The 25,558-nt window shown below is 33.5% G+C and overlaps 1 protein-coding gene across 12 annotated transcripts in view; it reads left to right on the top strand.

The window, feature by feature from the left end:
• Positions 1 to 25,558, top strand: part of LOC111053310 (TLD domain-containing protein 2) — a 381,057-nt gene that overhangs the window by 284,646 nt on the left and 70,853 nt on the right. The window contains exon 1 of one of the 12 annotated variants that reach the window (XM_039439715.1): positions 19,869 to 20,186. The exons of 10 other annotated variants lie outside the window; for them this stretch is intronic. The gene's annotated coding sequence lies outside the window, so the exon portion shown is untranslated. Of the gene's footprint in view, positions 1 to 19,868; positions 20,187 to 25,558 lie in introns of those variants that run through there. One more of the 12 variants, XM_039439716.1, reaches the window with a different exon arrangement.

Here is a 25,558-nt window from a genome sequence, read left to right as displayed (position 1 = left end):
TAATAGAGGAAAATAATCAATCAATCTCTCTCTGTCTTTTGGCAATAAATCAATCTCTGAATAAAGGCAATCAATCTCTTTCACTCTATTCTCTGAGGAGGTATTGTATTCTCTCTCTTTCTCACTCTTTACACTAACCATGTGGTTCTGATGGTTTTTTTTGTGGAATTTACTAGTAGTTCTGTGAACAGTAGACCTCACGCAGTATTCTCATCCACAAGTACCTGATTGAATCTATAGACTAGACCTTATGGAAATACAGCAATAGACTGGCTTCTCCACACATCTGTGTAATCACTTGTCAGCTGATTTATGATGAATAATTCTATAGTCTGATTTTTACTCTAATATTGGCGTATGAAGGACGCTCCTTTTTTCTTTTATATTATCCTTGAAATGCAAAATTTCCAAAAACCTTGTATATACGTCGACGCGCAATTAAAAAAGGAACATACCTGTCTAATTTCAAGAAAATCTATTACCGCGTTTCGCCGTAAATGTGCAACATATAAACATTCAAACATTTAAACATTAAGAGAAATGCCAAACCGTCGACTTGAATCTTAAACCTCACTTCACTCGGTCAATAATTTATTTATAATTTTCAATTTATAAAATGATATATTCACTATATGAAAAGCATAATTGATACATCATTTATGTTAACACTATATTCAATACACTTTTACAACCATATTTGTAGCCTTCCTTGTTCTATACTTTTATAAAATTCTTGCGAAACCTATTTTTACTTCGTTGTTTTTACAAAAAAATACATCATTCCCACAGTATCGCTACAAATAAATTTAGTCCATCCGGTACATGAAGGTTACTAAAAGGAGTGCATACTACTATTTATTTACGCTATAAGCTTAGTAACCTTGATTGGTAATTCGTACTATATTTACCCAAACATAGGTATGTCTCTTTGGTGAACTAAATAGTAATAACATGTGCTTACAGAAATAAATAAAGGTATAGAGTATAGGGATATCAATAATCATTGTATAGTGAGCCACATTATAATGGCAGTGTACGATTGACAATACTGTTGCTGTCCTTTTCTATCATACAACAAAACAGATAGCACTATCTCTCTCTCGCTTTGCAATGTTGTCTATTTGCCAGAATATTTTATATTTACTTTTGACAGTGACTGTACAAAACTGAACAAACAATTCTCAGCCGCCATTTTTTCCTTCATTCTATCAAAATACTTGAGTACACAAGTCGTATAATTGATTTAAAATGTGTTTTTGAAACAATGAAATAATTTTTAAACATTACTGTATGAGATCCCAAATTAAAATACCTGAAATGACATTTTAAAAGTTGATAACTAACCATCCTAGATTTCATCCATGCTTCAGTTAGCCTACCCGTATAGGTTAGACCTACTCGTACCGGTATAAATAATATTGAAAAGTTATTTCAGAATTAATCCATTGAAATTACTTATTTTTAAATAGGATTTCTATTCTTCTATTATTTTTAAAAGAAATTGGAATAGAATACCTACCAAATAACTCAAATTTTGTTGTTTTGAAATTCAGATTGTTGTATCACTGCTTTTTAAATTAGCCGCCATTTCAGGTTTGTATAAAAATAAAAATCTGATCTCAGTTATGAAAGCAAATTTTTGAATCAAATAATGAAAAAATATATTTTCTTGATTAATTTGACATTAAATTGATTATTTTATCCAGGAAATGATAATTATTATCAGATTGATTTAATGGGATGAATTGAGTAACAGCTGTGTACAGTCAGTGGCAAAATAGAGAGACTTGGCAACGTTTTTCTCATATCTTTCTTCACTGCCATTATAACGTGGACCTCACTATAGCAGTATTAACACTCAGAAATATAGGTATACAGCATATGGGAGATCAATAATGGTTATAGTATCTATTTTCAGGAATATAGGTATATACAGCATTGGGGAAACTCAATATTTGCTATAGTGAGGTCCACGTTATAATGGCAGTGGAGAAAGATAGGAGAACAACGTTCTCTGATCCTCTGTCTTGTCAATGCTTTCTATAGACGGTGGCTGATACAGGTTTATTGATGTAATATTAACTGTTCATTCTCGTTTAAGATAATAATCAATCATATTTTATTAAGCAATAAATAATATTTTTCAATAATTTCATAATGAATTTTAATGATTAAGATGAAATATTTTGTTATTAATTCTACATTGTTGAAAGACGATCCGGTAACAGAGCAAAGCGAGAAAGAGATAGCGCTATCCGCTTTGTAGAATGATAGACAAGGATAGCAATACCATTGCTAATCAAACACTGCCATTATAACGTGGACCTCACTATAGGAAGATGATACATTGATGATCAAATATATTTTATTAACCAAGAAATTATATTTCCAATAATCTCTTAATGAATGTTCATAATTAAGATGAAATATTTCGTGAATCAATTATTAAGTATACATTGTTAAAAGCCATCTAGCAACAGAGCACAGTGAGAGACAGATAGCGTTATCCGCTTTGTTGAATGATAGACAAGGATAGCAAAACCATTGCTAATCAAACACTACCATTATAACGTGGACCTCACTATAGTATTTATATTCAGAAATATAGGTGCAACAATAAATTTAACGAAATAATTTATTATGAATAATATATTCAATATTAATATTAATAATAACAACAATAATTAAAAAAAAAAGACGAATAACGATTGATGGCTCTCCTAGAAACAGTGGAGAACACAATATAAACTGTCAGCATTTCTTATTGATAGTGTCAATGCTTCCCATTCAAACAATACTGACAGTTTGAAGTGAATCTTACTTTAGAGTAAGGAAGGTCATCGACAGTATCCTATTATACTAGTAGTTCTGTGAACAGTAGACCTCGCGCAGTTATAAATCACAGTCTCTTCAATACTGTCAATCAGAGTAAATTTTGTCCTGTCTTGTCGTGTCGGCGAGATATCAGTGTATAAACTACTAATGTACTAATGGTAGTAAACTACTATTAGTACTAATGGCTGTTTGGGCAACTCAGTAATTGTTACAGCATTTAGATCCAGAAATATATAGGTATACAAGATTTGAGAGTACAGTACAATAAGGGTAACATCATTCATATTCAGGAATATATAGATATAGAAGATTTGGGAGAGTACACTACAATAATTTATTTATTTTATTTATTTATTTATTTACAATGCAAATGACACTAATGTAATAACATTGGTAGATAAAATAATAAGGTAGTCCTTGTGCTATTTTTCTTCCAAATTTATAGGTGACAAAGTCCAAGATGAGGTTAGAATTTCACGTGTGCAATTTTTATGAAATTTTGGTCCAAAATAAACATTAAAACTATAAATTCTGAATTCAGATGGCTTAAATTTATAAATTAATTAGAAATATTCCACTCAATTACCACTTTCAACGAATAATATTGAGTTATTTAAGAAAAATTGGAACTATTCAAGAAACACAAACTCGTAAACACTAAAGCTCAGCTGACATGTCTGCTAATAATTTATTGTAACAGTATTAATTCAAGTTTAGAGCCTGGAGCAGGACTCGACTTATAATGTTCCCAACCTATAATTAGAACTTGCCGTGGTTTAAGCCGGCAAAATCAGGATCGACTTGTACTGTTTTTAGCCAATGGGCGTGTTGGTGCTAAAAGCAGTACAGTTGCAAACTTGCGCTACTTGCTAAAGTGTAGGCTTTAGGTGATAGGCTGGGTTCAGATTTATTTCCTGGCTTTTGCAGTGGTATGTATGGTAGGCTAGAAATAAGTATATAGTGAGTGAGTAAGTGTGGTATATAATCAGTATATAAGTATATAGTGAGTGGTGGAGACTGGGTTGAGACGTGTTTGTAAATATTGTCGGTGAGACTTGAAGTGTTTCCTGGTTGAATGGTTCAATGGTAGTGACCCGGTTGTTGGTAGCTTACTTGAGGGAGATTGGATCGGTGATAAGGATTGAGAGAGAGAGAGAGAGAGAGAGAGAGAGAGAGAGAGAGAGAGAGAGAGAGAGAGAGAGAGAGAGAGAGAGAGAGAGAGAGAGAGAGAGAGAGAGAGATGAAACCAGTAAAACAATTGACAATTTGAAGACCTGAAATTTACAGCATAAATGCAAGTGAATCAATCTGGAGATTGAGTGAGTGATAAGAATGGCGGGAGAGAGGGAGAGAGACTGAGAGAGAGACAGATACGTGATTTTAAACCAGTAGAACAATTGAAAATTTGAAGAAGAGAGAGTGAGAGAGACGTGAATTGAAACCAGTAAGACCATTGGAGAATTTGAAGATCATAAATTCACAGCATGTGAATAAATTTGGAGATTGGTAATTTGATTGATAAGAATTGAAAGAGAACGAGAGAGTAGGATTGATTTATTATTTTATTTATGTAGATTACAATATATACTGACTTATACACTTATATACAATAGCTCACAATACAGCAAATTTAAAGATGAATTTACATAATATAGACTAAGAAAATAATTATTGAACTGTATATGATATAAAAAAGTAATTTGTAATATAATAACTATAGATAATTATATTGTTATGCATCTACATAAATTGGCGGAGTTTTGGACATATCAATGTCCATTCTTCGGAAAGAATATTAAAAATATCCTCCCCACTAACTCTCTACCAAAGAGAGAGAGAGAGATAAGATAAGATAATATATTTATTGACAAGAGAGAGAGAGAGAGATAGAGTGAGAGAGAGAGAGAGAGAGAGAGAGAGAGAGAGTGAGAGTGAGGGGGGGCGTGAATTGAAACCAGTAAAACAATTTAAAATGTGTACACCAGAGATTTATAGCATAAATGCAAGTGAATGAGTCTGGAGATTGGCTGATTAATAAGAATTGAGAAAGAACAAAAGAGATTGATTGATTGATTGATTGATTGATTGAGTACTTTATGTAGATTACAATATATTCTGGCTTATGCACTTATATACATTTATACAATAGCTTACAATACAGGTAAAATTATAGATGTATTACATAATAATATAGACTAAGAAAATATTATGAAATGAATATGATATGAAAAAGCAATTTGTTAGATAATAATTATATTGTTATGCATCTACATAAATTGGCGGAGCTTTGGACATATCAATGTCCATTCTTCGGAAAGAATATTAAAAATATCCTCCCCACTAACTCTCTACCAAAGAGAGAGAGAGAGAGAGAGAGAGAGAGAGAGAGAGAGAGAGAGAGAGAGAATTTAAAACTTTTAAAACAATTGGAAAATTTGAAGACACTACAATTTGAAGAACTGAAATTTACAGCATAAATGCTAGGGAATCAATTTCGATATTGGATGAGTAATAAGAACTGAGAAATTGACAGAATTTTACAAGGAGCCAATATTTTACGTTTTGTCAAATCCACGATAATCAGCTGGCTTGAACATATATACAGAATGAGCGACAATTGAATACATAAACAGATGCTTGGAGGCAGGATGCTGGGCACAAGGAAGAGAGGTAGACCGAGGAGACCATAGCTGGAAGTGATGTTAAGAACGACCTGATGCCAATGTCAGTGAGAGGCTGGAGACGGAAAGCAGTGGTGCGAGATGAATGGAGGCAAATAGTTGAGAAAGCCAAGCTCCACCCAGGACTGTAGCGCTTAGAGGAGGAGGAGAAGAAGAAGAAGAAGAAGAAGAAGAAGAAGAAGAAGAAGAAGAAGAAGACGAAGAACTGAGATAGAATGGGACGTGAGGGTTAATTGTAACATGTAAAACAATTGAAAATCAGAAGTCTACTGCCCAAATGCAAGTGGACTATTAGTGTAAAGAGAGATTCTCAAAAAATAGTGGAGAAAAAAGTGATTAAAGGAGAAAGAGAGATATAATTTTTTCCTCTTAAAAAATAGAGAAATATTGAGAGAAAAGAGAGAGAGAGGGATTAATTGATTGATTGAGTACTTTATTTATGTAGATTACAATATATACTGGCTTATACACTTATATACAATAGCTTACAATACAGCAAAATTATAGATGAATTTACATAATATAGACTGAGAAAATAATTATTGAACTGTATATGATATGAAAAAGCAATTTTGTCATATAATAACTATAGATAATTATATTGTAATGCATCTACATAAATTGGCGGAGCTTTGGACATATCAATTTGGACATATTCTTCGGAAAGAATATTAAAAATATCCTCTCCACTAATGTAGAGAGTTAGATAGACAGAGGAGAGGTGAGATTTGAGTCCAGTGAAAAAATTTAAAACTTGAAATTTACTGCCTAAATGCAAGCAAATAAATAATGTAAAGAAAGAATAGTCTTAGAAATTGAAAAATAAGAATTGAGAATGAGAGAGAAAAAGAGAAGAGACGTGAAACCAATAATAGAACTGAAAAATTGAAATTCGCTGCCTAAATGAGAGTGAATGAATAGTGTGAACTCTCTCAACGGTTACAGAAAAATTGAGAATACCTACGATTTATATTGTAAAATTTTGAAAACACATTAAAATTGTTGACTTAATTATTGTGAATAGATAACGTAAAATGACTGAAGAACTGCAAGAACTAAAATTCACTGCACGAATGCAATTGAATACATATAATACAGTGTTGACAAGTCCTATAGTAAGGTCCACGTTATAATGACAGTATTCGATCAACTTTGGTTTTGCTATCCTTGTCTATCATTCTACAAAGCCGGTTGTACTATCCTTTTCGAGGTCCACAACGATGTTAATTATGTTTTTTACAGTGTAGTGCTATTCTTCTATCTTTATCCACTGCCATTATAACGTGGACCACACTATAGTAAGAATAAAGAAAACCTGAGCATATAGTTCACTAACCAATCTTTAGAAATGTTGGGACCAATTTTTACAACATTATTTGAACTTTTGGAATATTTTTAGAAGTTCCAAGATGTAGAAAAATTGATGGATTGAACTCTTCAACACCTTGATTTTACTTTACCTTGATTTTGTGATAGGTGTTTGTTCATAATCACAAAATTATTCAATCTCCAATAAGCTTCATGCACGTTTCAATCTTCAAGTCAACCGAACTCCCTATCTATTTCTACGTGGTCTTAATACACCTTTCAGTATTTGAAACCCTCATGCATTTCTGGTTCAAATTCTACTTAGCATATTTTAATGAGAGTACAAACTTCCATGACTTCAATGTCAAACGACCTTCATGCACATTCTCAATGCTACCTATCTCTTCCATGTCGAATCTTAATCCAATTATTACTTGTTTAGCCATATCTTGTAGGTCTCATCTATTCCGGTAGCTTGCAGGGTATTTGCTTCACTGTATAAATCTCGAAGAACCCGGCTTCCTGACTATATTCTACCATCTCTAGGCTAACAACTCTGCTGAATTTCTAAATAATTTAATTTGTTCCAAGACTCGTTCAATATGGCCGTCGGAAATGAAACCACTTTGAAAGCCACTTCTAAAAAATCGATGTGTCAGATCTCCCTGCTATAATATACATATATCTACAAGATATATAAATATAGATGAATATAGTATCATTTATAGTGAGGTTCACGTTATAATGACAGTATTTGATTAACACTGGTGTAGCTATCCTTGTCTATCATGCAACAAAGCAGATAGCGCTATCTTTCTATAGGTACGCAACGTTGTCAAGTCCGTTTTCAACAATGTAGAAATACAATTAATTAAGGTAGACAATCGGCAACACTGTTTTCCTATCTTAATCTACTGCCATTATAATGTGGACCTCACTGGAGCTTAATGTATATCTGTAAGGTGCTGAGATATGACTGTGTCAGATGTTCCTGCTATATTTCCACAATATACATGTATATAATAGCTATCTGTGGATATGAATATAATAATATTGGGGCACCGAGCTTCGCTCGTTATTTATTTATTGATAAACAGAACAAAATTCTTCAAAATGATTGGGGAAGGACTAACAGGCACAGCCCAAAACTGTTTCTTCCCCGAATTTCGATTTATACACTATAAATGGTCCAAAAAGTAGGTTGTGTCCCATTCACTTGAATTCAGGTCCAATTTTCAGTCCAAACATTTGACAGTCGAAACAGAAAAGTTCTAATTCAGATTGTTTACAAACCAAATTGAATAACAAAATAACACTCACTAATCACTTGAAACTGTAAAATAATGATTAACTTTGAATATCATGATATATACCATCTCATGTCAAAAAATCAGATTATTTTGAATTAATTTCTAGAAAATATTTCTCGTGAGATACGGTAAGCTGATTGATTACACAGCTGATCTCCCACACAGGCACACGCATCTTCTGTTATCGACAGACGACGAAATTATCATCTGTTTTTCTTGGAATGAATTATCCTTTTCATGTCCTTCAGCGAGTTTTCCCAGGGATGAGACCTAGTGCAATCGAATTTTTATATTATAAGCCTACTATGTTCCAAATTTCGTGAAAATCATTAGAGCCGTTCTCGAGATCCGTTGGACATAAATAACCATAAATAAATATAAATAATCAAATATAAAAATATATACAGAAATTGCTTGTTTAATTTAATAGGATAGTATCCTAGCTAAATGTATATCTGTATAGGGCTGAGATATCTATGTCCCCCATCCACATTTGTGCAATATATAGCCACAGATACAAACCTTCTTGTCTGTGATATAGCTATACTGAATCCATACATTTTGTTTTATTAGTTCGTAGCTGAATTATATCTAAGTCTCCCAGCCACATTTGTGTGCAATATATAGCCACATATACTAGCCTTCTTGTCTGTGATATATCTATATTGAATCCTTATTTTTTTTAGGTTTGTAGCTGTAATATATCTATGTCTCCATCCAGATCTGTGCAATATAATATCCAAAGATACAAACCTTCCTGTCTGTGATATATCTATACTGAATCCTTAACATTTCAGTTTTTTTGGATTGTCTATATATGGCTCAGCTTGCATCCAAATATTAATTAGAGCAGAGACAGTGAATGATGTATGGTCCATAAATTTCCTATTGTTAGATTCATTTCAAGCTGGCAGCATTCTTTGTGAATAGCAGCAAATGCTGCTCATTGAAACAGTGCTGACAGATGTATAAATCTTGCCATGTAGTGCCCTTCCTGTTGACTATGTTGATGGCCAGTGATTTTGTGAGAACTAGTTTTGAGGACCTTCCTAGAGTTATTGATTATGATTTGTAGGGTTGTGTTTATAATTTTTAGAAGTGGGTTGATGAATGTTGTGTATAACTGGGTACAAGGTTGTTGTTTTGATGTTTCAAGTATGTATTCGGTTTGTAGGATCATATTTTTACTACTGTATTTTTTTATAGAATCAGTAGAGCCCCTTATTTTTGAAGACACGACCGGTTTCAGCCAGCTATGCAATTATCAATTGTACAACTCCTTTTATTTGTTTTACTATTCGATTTATAAAGGTTGATGGGTTTTATGATGCGTTCTATTAAAAATTGTTGAGGTTTAGGCAGGACTGATCATTTGAGTTTTTTCTACTTGTATTATTTTTGTTGGATCATAAATTCTATCTATGATTTACGAAACTCAAATTCCGATGATTTCTTTGAATATCCTCCTTTCAATACATTGCCAACCTGGAGTTATGTTTATGAATGAGAGAATTTTGGATGAGAGATTATTTTTATAGTTATTGGAAGTGTTAAGATGAATTTCTAAGATTTTTTTTGTTATATTTATATATATATATATAAGCGAAATGGCACTCACTGACTGACTGACTGACTGATTCACTCACTCACTCACTCACTCACTCACTCACTCGCAGAACTAAAAATCTATCGGACCAAAAACGTTCAAATCTGGTAGGTATGTTCAGTTGGCCCTTTAGAGGCGCACTAAGAAATCTTTTGGCAATATTTTACCTCTAAGGGTGGTTTTTAAGGGTTTAAAGTTCGTCTTTTAGCATGTATATTCTTCTTATTCTCTTAATTATAATTGAAAAATGTCCATACCATATTTTAATATAGAACTATAATCTAGAGAGAGTACCTCTTCGAAACAGTAGTTGTTAACTGGTAACTAAATTAATAATTTTGTCAGGTTGGCATTAAGTTGAGTTGACTTTGTTAGGTTGGCACCTAGTTGAAGATTGAAGTGCATTTATCGCGGAAAAATTGATTGGGCACTGCTACTTCAATCAGAGCTACTCGCTTCGCTCGCCATATCCGTTTAGCCAGACGTTTAGTGTGGACCCCCGACTGGATCGTCCTAACATAATATTATGATAAAAATGCTCAAATGAAAAATGCAGGCGAGCCTGCTGATCTCATTTTTGGACGATCCAGTCGGGGGTCCAGGTGGCGGAGCCCCCTGGCTAGACGGATATGGCGAGCGAAGCGAGCCTGACGGCTAGTAGATAAATAGAGACATATCTATCTATCTTTGACCTAGCCCTAAGAAGCTACAATCCAAGCCTTCTATATTTGAATAAATAATTTTCCTGTTTTTACAGAGATGATTTTTTTGAATTAGAAAAATTACTTTTTCAAATAATTTGGTTATGAGATAGAATTCACTTCATCTAATTTTCTCTGGTTGACGTTTTTTTTTTATCTCTGACCAATCATAGCAGTGGTCAGAGTTGACCGTTGATACTATGATTAACATCAGCTGATTGCTTGAAATTATAAAGATAACATTGATTTTTAACCTAAACAACCCTATTCAGAAACTAATCCAACCCTATTAAATATTTACAAGCTACATTAGACACTTACATTCAGACAACATTAATAATAACACTTACATTCCTTCAGACAACATAAGAACTTTCCCTCTTACATTGCAGCTAGATAATTGAAAACTAGGAAATTACTTGAATACATAAATCCAAAATTGATAAAAAACTTTAAAAAGGTGAGTAAAATGTAAAGGGTCGATAAACTTTGATCTTAGATCACTAGTTAGGCTGATCAGGGTTCAAACCTTAATCGACGTTTATACAGTAGATGTAGATCTTTAGTTGTATGTTGATATTTTATTTTATGTTGTCAATATACCGCACTTATGTGTTGCTTTCGATGTGTTATGTAAATATAAATAATTGGGCATGTTTGTAGATTTTGCACTATCATCATATTTTCTTTCAATCCACTAATTTATTCCTTTCTTTGTTTACAGGTAAGTCGAGAGTCATTCTTCGTTAGTATTCAAGTTAGTAGTTTTCAAGTGTTGTCGATTTGAGATACTACATTGATAAGTGCGTCATTAGAGGTAAGAATTTTCAATTTTTTATGTTGTCTGCGATGTTGATAGAGTGAATTCCTGGGGTGTGTCAAGATTTAAAAATACAAATTTACAAGCACTTATATTTCAAGATTAAGTTGTTTGTACTTACCGATGTTATTTGTGATTTGCATGTACAGTGAACATGAAATTGATGCCAAGCCAGTTACACACACACATCGAAGTTTAAATTTTCTTTACGGATTCAATGATACACAATTATTATTTTTACTTTCCTGCCCTATTTACTTGTAAGGAAAGTATTGCTTTCCGAAAAAAAATTAAGGTACCCCAATTTCTAAATTTCTTTACGTTTCAAGGTCCCTTGAGTCCGAAAAGGTGTTTTTTGGGAATTGGTTTGTATGTGTGTGTGTGTACACGATATCTCATCTCCCAATTAACGGAATGACTTGAAATTTTGAACTTAAGGTCCTTACACTCTAAGGATCCGACTCGAACAATTTTGATCAAATGCAATTCGAGATGGCGGCTAAAATGGCAAAAATGTCGTCAAAAACATGGTTTTTCGCGATTTTCTCGAAAATGGCTCCAACGATTTTGATTAAATTTATACCTAAAATAGTCATTGATAAGCTATATCAACTGTCACAAGTCCCATGTCTGTAAAAATTTCAGAAGCTCCGCCCCATCCATGCAAAGTATGATTTTAGATTTCCAATAATTATCAATATAGACCAGAGTAATTATGGAATAATTATTTCCCCGCATGAACTGTTGATCCGTGCGCGGGGAAAGAGTACACAATCTATACAGGTAATACAAGTGCAAAAAAACAGTCAATAATTTATATTGATTCAAGCTTAACCTATAAATAAAAAAAATATGTTAAATCCTGTAATGTATAAAATGCAAACTGTATGAATGATGATTCACACAGCACAAGTACCCGACTCAGAATACTTCATCTTCTGGTGAGCTATCAGGTCTCAGATATAATTTAAACGGAACATTTCGAGTGGAAAAGATTGAGCATGAAAATCTCTTACATTAATATCCAGTAACATTTTCACCTAAAATTGAAAATAAGCTTGAAATTTGAGAAAATGTGATTATTTAATTGCAAACTGTTGGCAACTGTTGATTCTATTAAATCATTCACTATGAAGAGATAGCGGATCTCGTGTGTATCCAATGTTATTGTCCTGTCACCAGCTGGCTCAGATATTTGAATAGTAGACTTGCAATGCGCGTGAACACTAGTGTCAGGTGATCAATTTTCATAACGGCAAGGAAAGTTGTGTGAGTGCGCAACACCAGATTTTCTTAGTCCAGTATCATTTTTCCTGTTAATTAATACTCCGTATCATCAGCTCTATCAATCAATTAACCAAGCATGTTATCCATTCTCATCCGAAGTTGAATCTTCAAGTTTAATTGTGTTTATCATTCTTCCTGATCGTCTCTTACATCAATGAATCAGTAATTTATCAATGGATCTCATTACTCATCACGAGTTTCATTTTGAAGTTCAATTGTTCAAACTAGACTAATTAATTGGCGAGTTTAGACTACGCTGGTGGTAACTAGTTTTGCTCAAGTTAACTGGACTAACTCGGTTTAAAATTAGGCCTTCAGTAGTTGGTAATTTGAAAGTTGAACTAGTTGGAATTTTACAGTTCGAAGCTGAATTTTAGCATAATTGAAGAGACTTGAGTGAATATTCCACTTTATTTCAATAAAAAAATATTTTTTTGACAGGAGCATGCTTTCGTGTGTGCTCACACATCATCAGCTGTAAGGCTTTTCATTTCATAATTTCTTTATTCATAAATTTGTATTCGCTCAACACACTTACGCGACTCTGGTCGAGATGAGACTCGACTCTAATCGAGAGCATGTGTTTCCAAATGGGTGACACTCAAACCAGTCGATTGTAGTCTCCGCGATTGTCACCATTTGAAAACACATGCTCTCCACTAGAGTCGAGTCTCTTCTCGACCTGTGTCGCGTAAGTGTGAGTTGAGCCTAAGTTACTGTTGGGAAGTAGAACGCTTCCAAACCAACAAAATAAAACTAAAATTATGAATTTTAGAAGTTTATAGTATTGTTTGCTATAGTGAAGTCCATGTTTCAATGGCAGTATTTGTTTGACATTGGTGTTGCTATCCTTGTCTATCATCCTTGAATCATCTTTGTATCTTCTTCGTATCATCTTTGTATCATCTTCGTACCATGTTTGTATCACCTTCCTATAGTGAGGTCCACGTTATAATGGCAGTACTTGATTAACATTGGTGTTGCTGTCCTTGTCTATCAACCTTGAATCATCTTTGTATCTCCTTCGTATCATCTGTGTATCATCTTCGTACTATGTTTGTATCATCTTCCTATGACGAGATCCACTTTAGAATGGAAATATCTGATTAACATTGGTTACATCGCTATCCTTGTTTTTGTTTATCATCCAACAAAGCAGATATCACTTCCCTTTTCTAGCACTGCAATGTTGACAAATCGTTTTTTAACAATGTTTAGATATAATATCAACAAAATATTCAATCTCAATCATAAAAGTTTATTATTATTTAATCATTGGAAAATTCATTTTCTTGACTATATATTATTATTGATTATTTTAAACATGATTAAACAGGTAATATTACATCTGATATACTGGTATCAGTTAGTAGAAGGCAGTGACAAGGTAAAGAATCGGCAACGCTTTTCCCATATTTTTCTTCACTGACATAATGTGGACCTGACTATACTTGTAAATATTTTGCTCAGATATTCCATTGGTTTGTTTAATCGGAGGAATAATCAAGTTGTTTTTGTTTTGGACAGTATTTGACAATATTTATTTAAGTTTATTGTTCATAGATTGATTGCACAACCTATCACAATACTTACATGCAAGTTTGTAAATGATGAGTCATTATCTTCCGATCAGTTTGAACGGAGAAGTGGGTGATTCAATATTTCGTCAATTGTCGTAAGGGTTTCTAGGGATATTGAACAAGAATAGGAGCCATAAGATTGTATTGTATTAGGAAATATTCCATAGATACTCAACTTTAGGAATTATTCCATAATTACTTAACTATAGGAATTCTTCCATTGATACTCTACTTTAGGAATTATTTCATAGATACTCAACTATAGGAATCATTCCATAGATACTCAACTTTAGGAACTATTCCATAGATACCCAACTTCAGGAATTATTCCATAGATACTTAACTTTAGGGATTATTCCATAGATGTTCATCTTTAGGAATTATTCCATAGGTACTCAACTTTAGGAATTGTTCCATAGATACTCAACTTTAGGAATTCTTCCATAGATACTCAACTTTAGGAATTATTCCATATATATACTCAACTTTAGGAATCATTCCATTGATACTCAACTATATGAATTATTCCATACATACTCTACTATAGGAATTATCCCATAGATACTCAACTATAGGAATTGTTCCATAGATACTTAACTATAGGAATCATTCCATAGATACTCAACTACAGGAATTGTTCCATAGATACTTAATAATAGGAATTATTCTATAGATAATTTACTAGAGGAACTATTCATAGATACGTAACAGTAGGAATTATTCCATAGATACGTAACAGTAGGAATTATTCCATAGATACTCAACTATATGAATTATTCCATACATACTCAACCATAGGAATTATCCCATAGATACTCAGCTATAGGAATTATTCCATAGATATCCAACTATAGTAAGATTCACGTTTTAAAGTCAACATTGGTTTGCTATCCTTGTTTCTCATCAGATACAGCAGATAGCTCTATCCTTTCCTAGCTCCACAACGTTGCTAACTAATTTGTAGACAACACCTGGTTGCACAAAAGTCTTGTAACTTTTAATCCCGATTAAATGCCACAAGAACCAATCATAGAAGCCTTCTCAGAATAACTTTATCTGATTGGTTATCGTGGAATTTAATCATGATTAAATTTTAACAGGCTCTTGTGCAACCGGGCCTTGGTAGAACTACGATAAACTACCAAAATATCCCATTTCTTCAATAAAAATTTAATATTAAATCATAAAATATTTTCTTTTCTTGATGACTAAAATATAATTGATTGGTTTGAAGAAGGAATCAACAATTTACCGTCTTTCGGAGGAGACAATAAGCTGTCGGCCCCGACTACCTAAAAAGTAGTCATCATCGCTCATCATCATCCTTCTCACTCATTACCCACGCACAAGCCTAAGAGCTTATGTGGGCATCTCCCTCAGTATTATTATTAATTAATTAATATCAGATATACCAGCATGATTTGAATCATGGATGCTACTAAACTGTAGAACGTTATAGATATATGAGACTTGGCAACCCTGTAGTTCTATTATTTCCTCTGACATCAGGCCTATAACTTGATTCTCATTATATGTTGTATTATAAACATTATATAGTATACACTATTGATAAAAAATAATTCCATAGTACCCTTTCGTTTCTAAAACTTTTTTATATAAAACAAAAGGGTAACTATGGAATTATTTTTCATCAATTGAAAAATCAAGTACTGTCTCTGTATTGAAAAACGTTGTTTGAAAATATAGAACTACGCAATTTATACATGTTTTCGCTGACGGTCTCTGTTATTTGTTCATAGAACTTAATTGTATATTTTTACTTTCCTTGCCCTATTACCATAGGTAAGGAAAGTATTGCTTTCCGAAAAAAATTAAGGTACCCCAATTTCTTAATTTCTATACGTTTCAAGGTCCCCTGAGTCCAAAAAAGTGGTTTTGGGGTATTGGTCTGTATGTGTGTGTGTGTGTGTTGTGTGTGTGTGTGTGTGTGTGTGTGTGTGTGTGGTGTGTGTGTGTGTGTGTGTTGTGTGTGTGTGTGTGTGTGTATGAGTGTATGTGCGTCTGTGTACACGATATCTCATCTCCCAATTAACGGAATGACTTGAAATTTGGAACTTAAGATCCTTCCACTATAAGGATCCGACACGAACAATTTCGATCAAATGCAATTCAAGGTGGCGGCTAAAATGGCGAAAATGTTGTCAAAAAAAGGGTTTTTCGTGATTTTCTCGGAAACGGCTCCAACGATTTTGATCAAATTCATACCTAAAATAGTCATCGATAAGCTCTATCAACTGCCACAAGTCCCATATCTGTAAAAATTTCAGGAGCTCCGCCCCATCAATGCAGATAGATTCCCAATTATCAGGCTTCAGATACAATTGAAACAAAAAAAATCAAGTGGAGTAGATTGAGCATGAAAATCTCTACAATTAATGTTCAGTAATGTTTTCACCTAAAATTGAAAGTAAGCTTTAAATTCGAGAAAATGTGATTATTAAATTGCAAATTATTGTTGATTATATTAAATCATTCACCATGAAGAGATAGCAGACCTCATGTGTGTCTCCAGGGTTATTGCCCTGTCACCAGCTGGCTCAAATCTTTGAATAGTAGACTTGAGATGCGCGGGAACACTAGCGTCAGGTGATCAATTTTCATAACGGCAAGGAAAGTTGTGTGAGTGCAAAGTTAGTAGACAGTTTGTCTACTAACGCTGGTGTGAGTGCGCCACACCAGATTTTTATATCTTAATTTTATTGATATTTTCGTTGACAGTATCAAATCTTTATTCTTAATTTTCAACTATACGTAACAGTGAGTGATACAGTAATATGTTACTGTAGTAAATACTGGTTATGTATCATCAATGATTTAATTTCGAACACGTGTATCTGATGCAACCTTCCATGACTCAGGCATCACCCCTCCTCGTTTCTTCCAGTTGTGAAATTTCTCGGCAGCTTCTCTGCTCATCTGGATGTGAACGGTTTTGTTGTTTGGTCAGGATACAGCTGGTTTTTGGCGTGGCTTGTCAGTAGGCTACTTTCAGTGAGCATGCTAGTCTATTTGGGTGATTCCTGAAGAGAGAGTGAGAGAGAGTGTGTGAGAGTGGGAGAGAATGAGTGAGAGAATCTCAGATTAATTCATCTTCTGGTGCCTATCTGTTACCGAATGTTGGAAATCATTTCGGCAATAATTATAACTTTGCTAACAAAATAAAATTCATTTTATTTTTAAAATAAAATTCAATTCAGATTCCTGAAGAGAGAGGGATAGAGAGTGTGTGAGAGTGGGAGAGAATCTCAGATTAATTCATCTTCTGGTGCCTATCCGTTACCGAATGTTGGAAATCATTTCGGCAATAATTATCACTTTGCTAACAAAATAAAATTCAACTTATGTTCCACAGTTGAAAATAATTTGAAGTTGAAGTAATTTAAATTTGAATAATCGTTGTATTAACCTCTATAGTGAGGTCCACGTTATAATGGCAGTGAGTGATTTGCAATGGTGTTGCTATCCTTGTCTATCGTCCAACAAAGCAGATGGTGCTATCTCTTTCACGCATTGCGATGTTGCCACATCGTTTATCAAAAATGTAGAGATTCAACTAATTGACAAAATATTTAATCTCAATCATGAAAATTTATCATTACATCTTTAAAAAATATATTTTCTTGACAAATAAAATATGATTGAATATTTCCAACAATAATGAACAGTTCAATTCATCAGATATACCAGTATCAGCTGTTTGGGTGGCAAGGCTGAGATCTGGCAACCCTTTTCCCCTATCTTCCTACACTGCCATTATAACGTGGACCTTACTATAGGATGAATAGTTTTTCAATAATATGGAGTAGGGCTGCTTTATGAGTTATACAGAAATTACTACTGTAAAGTTAGAACTTTTGAAAAAGTTTTCAAAATTTGTTTTCTTAAATGTTCACCCTTCTTTCTTATTTATATAGTTTCTCTCTCCACTCGTTCTCTCTCGCTCACTCTCTCTCTCTCTCTCTCTCTCTCTCTCTCTGAATTTTGGTAGAGAGTTAGTGGGAAGGATATTTTTAATATTCTTTCCGAAGAATGGACATTGGTATGTCCAAAGCTCCGCCAATTTATGTAGATGCATAACAATATTATTATCTAGTTTCAATATTTTGAAAACTCTTGGAAAAATCATCCTTCCAATTCAAACTTGATCATTGAAGATTGATTAATTGATTATATGTCTTTATTACGGCAGAGTTAGGACTCCTGGTCCTCTCTGCCACACAACCATCAGAAAGAGAGAGAGAGTGAGAAGTGAATGAAATGAGACTGTCAAATTTGAGACATACTAGGGTGAGAATACAAGAAAACTGACTGAGAGAGAGTAGTAGTAGGGAATTTGAGAGAGATAGAACAGTGAATTACAAGATTTAGAAATGGGAGAGGATTTGGGAATTTGAGAGAGAGAGAGGATGGATTGTGAATGAAAGAGTACTGGCTAATTTGAGAGAGCATGCCACAAGGAATTATTTTTCTCGGAGTACTGAAAATTCTACAAAACAAACTGAGCGACAGAGAGAGTAGAGGAAATAATTTCAGAGAGAATTTACATCAATGAGAGAAGAAGGGTGAAAATTGAAGGAATCAAATTGAGTGACAGAGAGAGCGAGGTGAATTGGATAGAGAAACTACAATCGATGAGAGAGAAGGCTGAAAATTTTAAGAAAACACTGAGAGACAGAGATTGATTGATTAATTGCATTTATTAGGGTGGAGTTAGGACTCCTGGTCCTCTCTGCCTCACAACCCGAGAGAGAGAGAGCGAAGGAGAGCGAGTGGAGAGAGAAACTATATTAATAAGAAAGAAGGGTGAAAATTTAAGAAAACAAATTCAGCGACAGAGATAGCAAAGTGAATTGGGGAGAGAAAAAACAATCCATGAGAAATAAGGTTGCAAATTCAAGAAAACAAACCGATCGACAGAGAGAGTGAAATGAATTGGAGAGAGAAACCACATTCGATGAGAGAGAAGGGTGAAAATTCAAGAAAACACACTGATCGACAGAGATTGATTGATTGAGTACTTTATTTATGTAGATTACAATATATACTGGCTTATACACTTATATACAATAGCTTACAATACAGCAAAATTATAGATGAATTTACATAATATAGACTAAGAAAATAATCATTGAACTGTATACTGTATGATATGAAAAAGCAATTTGTAATATAATAACTATAGATAATTATATTGTTATGCATCTACATAAATTGGCGGAGCTTTGGACATATCAATGTCCATTCTTCGGAAAGAATATTAAAAATATCCTTCCCACTAACTCTCTACCAAAATTCAGAGAGAGAGAGAGAGAGAGAGAGAGAGAGAGAGAGAGAGAGAGAGAGAGAGAGAGAGAGAGAGAGAGAGAGAGCGAGAGAGAACGAGTGGAGAGAGAAACTATATAAATAAGAAAGAAGGGTGAAAATTTAAGAAAACAAATTCAGCGACAGAGATAGCAAAGTGAATTGGAGAGAGAAATTACATCAATGAGAGATATGTGGGTGAAACAAACCGATCGACAGAGAGAGTGAAATGAATATTGGAGAGAGAAACCACAATCGATGAGAGAGAGAAGGCTGAAAATTTAAGACATCAAAATTAGTAACATAGAGACTGTGGAGGGAATTGGAGAGGGAAGGTTGAGGAGTGACTGAGAGGGTAGGAGAGCAATCGAGAGAGAAACTACATGAATGGAGAGTCTGTAGTGGTGGAGGGAGAGGTATGGACCACAAGCACCGTACGACTGACTCCCTTCTAACTGAACTGGTCAGTGACTGACTGTGTTGCAGAACTGCAGTCAGTTAGTTGTCTAGCAAGCACCGGTCGAGTCACAGTTCTCGAGAGTGCAGCTCTCCGTAAATAGATCTTGCTCTAAATTTTCGCAACGCACGTTTAATTACGAGATTTTCACACAAGTTTTAGCGTGTATTTCGAGAAAAAGCAACACTAGTGCGAGATTTTTTTGCGTGCACAATTATTTGTTAGTTGGAGAAAGTTTTGTGAATTTGTGTGACGGCCGTATCTGCAACGAGCTAACGGGTATTTTTTTGAGATTTTTGTTTTGTGTTCTAGTTTGAAGTAATTTTAGTGTGTTGAGTGGTTTGGTACTCAAATAGTTGTATTTAGTTTTAATATTTATTGAGCTTAAATTGGCAATCAAATAGTGTAATAGAGATTGATTGAAAAAACGTGGAAATTCAATCCTTAGTTTATATAAGAGCAACTATGCTCTAATTTCATTTTCATTTCAAGTTCCGAATTTGAATTATACTTTGTAGTTCTTATATTTTAGGTGTTATACCAATTCGGTTACAGTATAATATTCTAAACACCAATAATTATTATCAATAATTATTAGAGAAACGTTAACATTCAATTCCCTATTTATATGTTAGCACTTGACTATACTATAATTTTCATAAGTTTCGAATTTGAATTATACTTTGTATTTCTTATATTTTAGGTTTTAAACCAATATAATATTCTAAACACCAATTATAATTAATACTCATTCGAGAGTATTAGAGATACGCCAACATTCAATTCCCTATTTATATGTTAGCACTTGACTATACTTTAATTTTCATAAGTTTCTAACTCTATACATTGTATTGCCTATCTTGTGTTGAACAATATAAATCAAACCCAATTCGGGAGTTATAAAAATTGAATCATAATCTATACACTTGTACAACAGGTCAACAGTACAGTATTCACATTTCACATATTTTTTTTTATTGGGATTCGATTCAAGACCCTAGATCTACCTTGATACTGAGTCTAGAACTATATTCAAGGTACTGTGCCTTAAATATCATGAAACTGTAGATTAGTATCCAGAATTATAAGGCTTGGTTTCATGAATATCTATTAAATTTAACCGTGGTTAACTGCTGATAGAAGACGTCATTGGACTTGACCGCTGATTAAAGGCGTCATTCGTTTCTCTTGACATTAGTATTCAAAAGTATTTAGCCTGGCTACAAAAATATCTATTGAATTTAACCGTGGTGAACTGCTGATAGAAGACCTCATTGAATTTAACCGCTGATTAAAGGCGTCAATCGTTTCTCTTGACATTAGTATTCAAAAGTATTTAGCCTGGCTACAAAATATCTATTGAATTTAACCGTGGTTAACTGCTGATAGAAGACGTCATTGAATTTAACCGTTGATTAAAGGCGTCATTCGTTTCTCTTGACATTAGTATTCAAAAGTATTTAGCCTGGCTACAAGAATATCTATTAAATTTAACCGTGGTTAACTGCTGATAGAAGACGTCATTGGACTTAACCGCTGATTAAAGGCGTCATTATGTTTCTCTCATTGGTTCTCGTAGCATTATTTAATCACCGTTAAATGTAGTAGACGTTAATGCAACCGGGAGTTGGTATTAATTATTTTGATTTTCTCAAGTTATTCCTATAAGCTAAAGAGAGGATCAGTGCCTTAAAACTCGTCCAAATCCAATGGGCGAATGAAGAAAATGCTATGAAAATAAAAGAGAAGTGATAGAAAAGAAGTAGGCTAATAAAATAGATGTAAATTCTCTTCTCTCCACATAGATTAGATATTGATAAACTATATCCAAGGGATGTCATAATAGGAGAAATATTGAACTCTTATACTTTAGGAGAAATATAAACTATAGAAGAAATTATTTTAATGCATTATTCTTGTAGGAAATACTGTTTGAGGGAAATATACAAGCTTATTGAAATGATAATCTAGGGATAGCGTGATAGTTAGTCAAACTCGATGGATTCTGAATTATTTAATTGTCTTCCAACTAGGCTAATACTTCTTAAAAATTGTCTCAAAAACTTATTACCACGCCCAAGCTAAATTGAAAACATTCATTTGTGAAAAAATTATATTACAAAATTCAATCTAAAAAATTCGTCGATCTCTTTTAAACTCTACTTCAATCCTAGTTGAGAAAATTTTAAATCCTTGACTCCTATTGTATTAGACAGCATTAAGTATTCTATACATTGTCTACCTTGACTATAGGATTTGAGGCTAGTCATGCATAGAAAGGAGACATACTAGGTGGAGTCACTATTTCTATTCAAGTAGACGCGACAGCAAACTTTCACTTTTTTACTTCTCTCTCTTTTTATCCTTTGTCTTTTTTCGCTCTTTTTCTAATTTCACCGCCTAGAAAAGCAATCAATAGATCTAAAGTTTCATAGATCGATAGATCTGTCGTTTGGAAATTCCAGTTTTTTCGGGTTTTCTGCTTATTCAACTTGTGGGCTACTTTTTCCTTCTCGTGCTATATCGTTCTCTCTCTCTTTTTTTTCTTTTCTCTCACAGACACACGATCACAAATTCAGTTTTCTCTGATATTGAAAGTTTCTAGTTCTCCTTCTCTGTCTATGTTTTAACCTTTGTCATACTTTTGAAATCATTCCTTCTCTCACGTTGTCTTCTAATAATTGTGTAATTTCAAATACATTACGTCCTGTATTTGATATTGTTTTTTCTCCTTCTTCCTCTTCTTCTCGTTCTTGTACGTTATTTCTTCCATACTTGCCACTTTTTGATTTTTTGTAGATTTTTTATCCCCAAATTGTGGTTTTGTCCTGTGTCCAGTATCAGTAATCTCTCTACCTTTTTTTTGAAGGTAATGTTGTGGTAAATATCCATATTGAATGAAACCGATTTTATATATTGTCTAAACCACTCATTTATTTCAACTATATTTGAGTTACTTATCCCAAAATCGTTGTTTTGTCTAGTATCAGCAAACTCTCTATCTTTCTGTGTTTTTTGAAGGTGATGTTGTGATAGATATCCATATTGAATGAAACCGTTTTCATATATTATCATACCACTAATTTTTTTTTAAACAATATTTGAGCTACTAGTTTCAGAAGTTTCACCATTATTAATCTCTTGTAAACTGAAAGCATAAACATTGAGCAGGAGAATATATAGTATGTGTGAAGTCTAGCCTCGGCCAATGACAGAGATCAACTCCCATTGGTCTACAGCTAATGGCCAATCTTAGGGCTTCACTCATATTATCTGTTGACCAATGAAAATTGATCTCTACTGTCATTGGCTGAAACTAGATGGCCAATCGTAGGACTTCAACAATAGTATGCATTCTGCCACTCAACGCTGCTCCAAGTTTACGGGAGATTGATAATGTTGTAAAAACCGAAACTAGTATCTAAAATTGTTTTAATAAATTTGTGGTTTTCACGATATTAAGTCGTTCCCATTCAATGTTCACTGTCTCCCGAGGAAGGTCCAAGATACAATGAACCGTTGAATTCTCAATAATTGAAGATTTCAGTATCACAAATTTGTTGAAAGTCCTTTCATCTCATGTTCCAAGATAAACTATGATTCTATTGTTCAGTTTTCACTTATCGACATGTTCTCAACCTCACGGAAAGTTAATTGTTTATTCCATCTATTCACACAAGCACAAAATTTCATTGATGATTAGGAGAGAATAAATTGTGCTCAAAATTTTAAATCACAGTGCAAATTGGTGTTTTGGTTCAAAAGGTCCAAATAAATATTGTTTTCAACCAAATTTCAGCTGTAATGACGCCAGAGTTGTGACGTATTTGGACAATTTCCAGTAAAATTTTTATTGATTTTTTTCTGTAACATACATAAAAAAAGGGAGCTGTATTGCAGTAATCACCACATAAATGAGTCTCTACTATTGTTGTAGTTTGATTTATTATTTGTTTGTTTTGGACTACATACATATGTTACATTATGAAAGGAAATTCTAAAACAGAATGTATTGTAAGATTTTTCAAGTAGGTGCCGTACTGATAGACGATAGAGTGAAGAGTCTTTACTATAGTGAGTTCCACTTTATAATGGCAGTGGATAAAGATAGGAGAATAGCGATACCGATTCTCTGCATCAGTTAATTATATTTCTACACTGTCAAAAACATAATTATTTTCATAACAATATAAGTAAAACACACTTATAACACATAATCATATGACTAGTTCACCCATGAGAGTACCTAGTTGCTAATCAAGCATATTGTCAACTACGTCATAGAACTCTTCTATTTCATAAATTGGATTCGTCAACAGAAATCGTTTAACTCTATTGGTGAATAATTTTAATGGTAATTTTTTTATATTCTCAGGCAAGGCATTGAAAAGTTTCAGAGAAACGTAATAGAAAGTTTTCTGAGTATTTGCATAGTGGCAAAACCTCAAGACTAGTTTATTCCTACCTCTAGTATTATAGTTGTGACACATACCTTGCTGAACATAGGAGTTATAATTTACCTTAACATGATTGAGACATTGATAAACAAACACAGCAGGAAGTGTCATAATTTCAATCAATTTGAAGCTATCCCTACAGTGTCCTCTTGAAGGAAGACCACATATTATTCTCACAGCTTTTTTCTGCAGTCTAAATAATCTAATACTATATTTTTGGGAAGCCCACAATATTGTTCCATAAGATAAATAACTGTGTATATGAGAAAAATATACTATTCGCAACACTGATAGACTTACTCCTGTTCTCAATTTTCTTAACATAAACAATCCCTTACACAGCTTACCCGCCACTTTATCAATATGGTCTTTCCAATTCAGCCTAGAGTCAACATTAAAACCAAGAAAATTAACCATTCTCAGACCATTCAAATCATCATTGTTGCCATAAGACACATTAAGACTCTTAATTTTATCTAAGTTTAAACACAGTAAATTCGCGTTACACCAATCCTCGATCATCAGTGTAATATTCTCTATGGACCTGATTCTATTGATTGCCAAGGTAGATTTTGTACTTACACAAACTGCCAGGTCATCAGCAAACAAATATCCTTTGGCTGAGGGTCCAATTACACTAGGCATGTCATTCACATATATAATGAACAAAATTGGGCCCAATATTGAACCTTGAGGTACCCCATAACGAACCGGCAAGTAATTAGACTCAACACCATTAAAAACCACTTTCTGAAACCTATCTCTCAGATAAGACTGAATAAGCTTGCTAGCAGATTCTTCAAAACCATAAAATTCTATTTTTTTCAGAAGAACTTCATGACAAACTGTGTCGAAAGCTCTCGAAAGGTCGAATAGTCTTACATCAGTCTGATTTTTATTTTCTAATGATTCCAATAGCTGATCATATAGGGAGATCGTCGCTTTCACAGTTCCCATTCCCAACCTATAGCCATACTGACTGTCACTGAACAGATTATTCACCTCAAAATACTGAACCATCTGAATATTTAACAACTTTTCAAAAACTTTAGATATAATTGGAACCAAAGAGATAGGTCTGAAACTATTGCAATCAGATTTGCTACCTTTCTTGAATATTGGAACTACCTTTACCAACTTCAATGCATCAGGAAACACAGAGTTTAATATACAACTATTAATAATGTGGGTTAA

This window comes from Nilaparvata lugens, chromosome 13 (assembly GCF_014356525.2).
Source record: "Nilaparvata lugens isolate BPH chromosome 13, ASM1435652v1, whole genome shotgun sequence".
Lineage (NCBI taxonomy): Eukaryota > Metazoa > Arthropoda > Insecta > Hemiptera > Delphacidae > Nilaparvata > Nilaparvata lugens.
The sequence above is the reverse complement of the archived record's forward strand: the minus strand, read 5'-3'. Positions and strand labels throughout refer to the sequence as shown.